We start from the raw sequence: 6,461 nt of genomic DNA, 5'->3' as shown, positions 1-6,461 counted from the left end.
CATTATCTTCTTCCCCCTTTGACCACCAAGAGCTTCAACAATGTCACTAGTCAAGTATTTTCCTACTTTAACACTAGCTTTACCCTTAATGTAAGTTTCATACCCCTCTGTTGCGTTGGAGTTTTCAGAATTTTACCTAGGGTTTCAACATTCAATTCAATTTTGACACCATCGACTTCACTAGAAATTACCCCCAATTTTGCTTGAAAATTTTGACAGAACTCAATCATAGCAATTGGATACAAATAGTTGGCAGAAACTTTTGATAACAAATATTCCCAGCCTTGGAACTTAATAAAATCAAGAAACTCTAAGAACCTAGCTTTCCTACACCAATCTAGATCAATACGATGACCTAAAATATACCTCCCCGCTTGTGATTCAAGTTCAGATAGCTTGATCAATCACATCCTCTTCTTCATCTTCCTTTTCCGATTCTTCTTTTTCTGAATTGTTGTCATCTTCTTTGTCTTCCTCTCCCTCATTCATCTCTCCTCCTTCTTCGTCATCCTCTTTAGTTTCTTCTGATTGTTTCCCTTGAGCAAACTCGTCAACCTCTTCTATTTGCTCCTCAAGTGACTTCTCTTTTTGTTTCTTCTCTTTCCACTCTTTCAATCTTTGAAGAACACTTGAAACGGATGACTCTTCTTGGTCATTCTTACTTTCCACTTCTTTAGGTTTAGATGATGAGGTTATAGGAATTTCAGGGGTTTTGGTTGAAGTTGAAGAAGGTTTGTAGTTCACCATGGCTAATGGAGATGTTTCTTCTTGAATGGTGTTTTCGGATCTTTGAGAGTTTTCTGATGAGACGATTTCAGCAATGATGACCATGGTTATCTAGAGAAGGTTTTAAGCTTAGAAGGGTTTTTACTGAAAAGGGGTTAAATTGATTTGACATTGAGGTGAAAGAGGTGGGTGAAATTTTTCTTTTATAATTAATGAAGCGGTGTAAGGGATTTTAAGAGATTTCACTATTTAGTCATTAATTGAACAAATTCAATTAATTTTTCAAATTTTAAATTAACAAGATGAATTTGCCAAAATCCTGTTCTTTCCAAATTCATTTAATTTCAAAAAAAAAACTTTCTGAAAATAAAACCACACAATTGGAACACACTTTCTACACATGTGCAATGTACATAATTAATAACTTACACAGTTAAGCGTTTTAATGAACTTATCTATAGCAATTTACAACGGTGACACTTCAGCTATGTTTAGCACACCAAGATTATGCTAAATGCTCTTTTAGCTCTATTTACATTATTTTGACTTTGCCATATCTTGGAACTTTAGAAGCAATCAATTCAGCTTGATCATCTCAAGTTCTAATCTTAATTTCTCAAATCTTTCTCTGCTCAAGGGCTTGGTTAGAATATCAGCAATTTGATTTTTAGTATGACAAAATTCTAACTTAATATTCCCTTGCTCCACATTATCTTTTAAAAAGTGATGCCTAATGTGGATATGTTTTACCTTTGAGTGTTGAACTGGATCCTTAGAAATACATATAACACTGGCATTATCATAGTAAATAGGCACACATTCAAAAACAATACCAAAATCTCTAACATGTTGCTTTATCCAAAGTACTTCTGAGCAACATGCTATTGCTGCCACGTACTCAGCCTCAGCTGTAGACATTGCAACTGTGTTTGCTTCTTGGAACCCCAAGAAACTAAACAAGGTCCTAAAAACTATACCATACCTGAAGTGATTTTTCTATATACAAAATCACCTGCATAGTCAGCATCAGTAAAGCCTTTTAAATCAAAGAAGTCAGTTCTAGGATATAAGAGACTCAAATCATCAGTTCCTTTCAGGTATCTAAGGATTCTCTTTACTGCTTTCAAGTGAGAATCCTTTGGGTTTGCTTGGAACCTGGCACACAAACCTACATTAAAAGATATGTCAGGTCTACTAGCTGTTAGATAAAGTAAAGAACATATCATACCTCTATACATAGATTGATCAACACAAGTTCCAGTTGGATCTTCATCCAATCTGGTTGCTATACCCATTGGAGTGTTATTAGTCTTAGCATTATCTAGCTTGTACTTATTGATCTGTTCATTGATATATTTTTGTTGATGGATCATGATTCCTTCTTCAGTTTGCTTGATTTGTAATCCAAGGAAGAAGTTTAATTCTCACATCATGCTCATTTAAAATTCTCCACTCAGAAGGTCAGCAAAAATACTTGCACAAAGATTCATTAGTTGCACCAAAAAAATATCATCAACATAAATTTGTACAACTAATATGTAAGTTCCATTTGATTTTAAAAACAAAGTTTTATCTATTTTACCACGTTTAAAACCATTTTGCAATAGGAACTTAGACAATCTTTCATACCATGCTCTAAGAGCTTGCTTCAGCCCATAAAGAGCTTTGTCAAGCTTATAGACATGGTTTGGGAACTCTGGATTTTCAAATCCAGGAGGTTGTTCCACATAGAATTTTTCATTTAAAAATCCATTTAGAAATGCACATTTAACATCCATCTGGAACAATGTGAATCCCATATAAGCAGCAAAAGCAATAAGTAAACGAATAACCTCTAACCTGGCCACTAGTGCAAATGTTTCTTCATAGTGTATTCCTTCTTGTTGATTGAAACCTTGAACAACAAGTCTTGCTTTGTTCCTGACAATAATACCATGCTCATCTAGCGTGTTCCTAAAAACCCACTTTAGACCTATAGTCTTCTTATCCTTGGATCTAGGTTCCAGATGCCAAACTTTATTTCTTTCAAACTCATTTAATTCAGCTTGTATAGCATTAATCCATTCTGCATTAGTTAAAGCTTCAACATAGTTCTTAGGTTCCATAGAAGAGAGGAATGCATAGAATGCACAGAAGTTTCTAAGATGAGATCTAGTCTGAGTTCCTTTTGTAATATCACTCATGATTGCATCCACAGGATGTGATTTTTTATATTTCCATCGCTTTGGTGTAAAGTCCTTGATTGGATACAACGTTTCTTGATTATTGTTGACTGGTTCTTCTGTAGGAACTTAGTCTTGAGTCTCATTTGGAACTTCAACAGGATATTCCTCAATCTAATCTTGATTTTGTTCTTGAGGTGGAGTTCCTGGTGCATTCTCCATTTCAGGTTCTACATTTGATTCTGGATTCGTTTCTTCTACATTTTCAACTTGCTGCTTCTACAATGATGTTGATTCCTCATCTGGATCTGGCTTGCGCACAAGTCCAATTTCAAAATCATCATCACAATCCTGTACATCATTTAACTATTCAGTTTCATCAAATATGATATGTACAGATTCCTCAACATACATTGTTCTCTTATTATAGACTCTATAGGCTTTACTATTTGAGGCATATCCTAAGAATACTGCCCTATCACTACGTTCATCAAACTTTCCCAAGTTCCTTTTACCATTGTTATGAACAAAGTATCTACATCCAAAAGATCTAAAATAAGAAATATTTGGCTTTCTCCCTTTGATTGGATCATAAGGAGTCTTGTTGGTGATGGCTCTAACAGATACTCTGTTAAGAATATAGCATGTTGTATTCACAGCTTCTGCCTAGAAGTTCCTAGGCAGTCCACTTGATATCAACATTGTTCTGGCCATGTCTTCAAGGCTTCTATTCTTGCGTTCCACAACTTCATTCTGTTGTGGATTTGGTGCAGAGAAGTTGTGATCCATTCCATGCTAAGCGCAAAACTCATCGAATTTTGAGTTTTCAAATTTAGTTCCATGATCTGATCAAAGGTGAATCAATGGATTGCCTTTCCTTCTCTGTTCTTTCTTTACAAAAGCTACAAATTCATCAAATGTTTTTCATATTTTCTAACAAGAAAGAAAACCCAAGTAAATCTTGAAAAATAATCAACAATAACATTACATATCTCTTACCACTTCTACTTTGGATTCTCATAGGACCACATAGATCTATATGAACAAGTTCCAAAGGTCTTATGGTGCTTACCATTTTCTTGGATTTGAAAGAAATTCGAGTCTGTTTTCCTCTAACATAAGCATCACACACTTTGTCATACAAGAACTTAATGCAGGGAAGTCCTTCCACTAGTTCCTTAGATCTAAGTTTATCAAGTAAAGTAAAGCTTGCATGGCCAAATCTCTTGTGCCATAATAGAGGATCATCCTCAATAACACTGAGATATGTTAAACTGTTGTTAGGAACCTCGTTAAGATCAACAACATATGTGTTCCTTTTACGAGTTCCTTCTAAAATAATGTTCCCAGTGTCATTGTGAATGATTCTGCATTTATTGGAAGTAAAGCTTACAGAGTTACCTTTGTCACAGAATTGTGAAATACTTAACAAGTTGTGTTTAAGACCCTCGACCAAAAATACATTATCAATAGCATGGAAACTTGACCTTCCTACCTTGCTAATAGCAACTACATCTCGTTTCATGTTATCACCAAAGGTCACAGTTCCCCCATAGTAGGCATCCAGTGAGAGAAATCTAGATTTGTCTCCAGTCATGTGCTTAGAACAACCACTGTCGAGGTACCAGGTGTTGTGCCCCCTCACTGGAACCTGCAAGAGAAATCATATGTTAGTGTCAGGAACCCAAGTTTCCTTGAGTTCTTGTGTAACAGCAGCAAGTTCATTCTTCTTGATCCAGATCTGTTCTACATGTTTTTCATTTTTCTGTGTACTCTTTTCTTTCTTAGGACACTTAACCTGTTTATTTCCTGTATTTCCACTGAAATAATAAACAATACTACTAGGCAAGTCAACATACTTCTATTCCTTTTGGAGCTTCTTTTTGAAACCCAAACCTTCTGTACTTTTGGTTTGAGCTTTGGTGATCCAATCTGGAATTCTGTACTCTATAGGTTGTTTGCCTTTCCTAGCTTTCTCAAGTTACCCCTCAAGTCGTGCCTTATCCGATCATAGATCTTTCAAATCAGATTATAGCTTTTCAAAAATTGGATATTGAGCAAGTGGAGGAACTTCAGAATTAGGAGCATCAAGACAGAGTTTCATCAATGATAGTTCCACATTTAACATTATATTATCATGTTTCAACCTATCTACAATTTCTTTCAAATAATTATTGTCATCAAACAGACTAAAGAACCTGTATTGAATATCAAATTTCATATTGTCAACCCACTCACTGTTTTCTTTAAAAGTTACCAAAGCTTCATCACTTTGCTATTTGGCTCTATATAATTCTTTCAAGTCTTCTTGTATTTCCAAAACGGCATATATCAAGTTTTCTTTAGAGAAATGTCTAAGGTCTTTTTGAGAAAACCATACCTCAAATTCTAACTCCTTCAGTTTTGCTTTTTAATCTGTTTTTGCCATCAAACACAGATGGGCAGTTTCCTCTAATGGTTGGTCCTCTTCTTCCTCTAAATCTAAATCTCCCCAGGCAGCTAGCATAGCTTTCTTCACATTGTCTTTGGTGAAGTAAGGTTTATAGACTCTTGACTCCTTGGATTGCTCTTGCCTTTTGTCTTTCCTTTATCACCATCCGGTACTGAACAGTCCTTAATGAAATGATATTTAGACCCACACTTGAAACAAGTTGTGTTCCTGGAACTTGTGTACTTCTTGTTCCTATCGAACTTCTTATTGTTCATCATCCTTTTAAACCTTCTTACTAGCATTGCCATCTCTTCCTCATCAACTTCTAATTCCTCTGAGTCTTGAGCCTTAAGGGCAAGACTCTTGTTTTTGGAACTATCAGTGTTGGAACTCAGGTGAAGTTCATGAGTCATGAATGATCTAGCTAGCTGTTGCATGTTGAACATGGTGAAGTCTTTAGCTTCCTGCATGGCAGTAACCTTAGATCTCCAGCGTTCATCTTGTGGTAGGCTCCTTAAGATCTTCCTTGCCTGTTCATCAATAGGAATGTGTCTACCAAGGGAATTCAATTCATTAATAATATCATTGAACCTAGTAAACATTTCCTCTATAAATTCCTTAGATTGTATTTCAAACCTTTCATATCTAGACATCAATAAGACAATCTTAGAACGTTTTACCTCATTAGTACCTTCATGAGTTACCTCTAGTAGATCCCAAATTTGTTTAGCAGACTTGCATCCCATGATACGATTATGTTCATGAGGTCCAAGTTCACAATGTAAATACTTTATAGCTAAAGAATTCAATTCAAGTTTCTGATAATCTTCTTTATCATAATCAAAAATAAGTTTAGGAGCTACCTCGTTCTTTTCATTGGTTGAGGTTATTTCAAAATCACCAGATTTAATAACACGCCAAACCTGGTAATTTTCAGCCTTGATGAAGATCTCCATCCTGTTCTTCCAGTAGGGGTAAAACTTACCGTTGAACATGGGTGGACGTTGGGTGGAATACCCTTCTTCAAGTTTCTCCTTGTAATTCATCTCTCCAGAAACTTACTCAGCAAAGTTATCTGCTTACACGTGAGAACCTTGCTCTGATAACAATTGTTATTTGAGACGATTAATACAACAGGGGGG

This window comes from Chenopodium quinoa, unplaced genomic scaffold (assembly GCF_001683475.1).
Source record: "Chenopodium quinoa cultivar QQ74 unplaced genomic scaffold, ASM168347v1, whole genome shotgun sequence".
Lineage (NCBI taxonomy): Eukaryota > Viridiplantae > Streptophyta > Magnoliopsida > Caryophyllales > Amaranthaceae > Chenopodium > Chenopodium quinoa.
The sequence above is the reverse complement of the archived record's forward strand: the minus strand, read 5'-3'. Positions refer to the sequence as shown.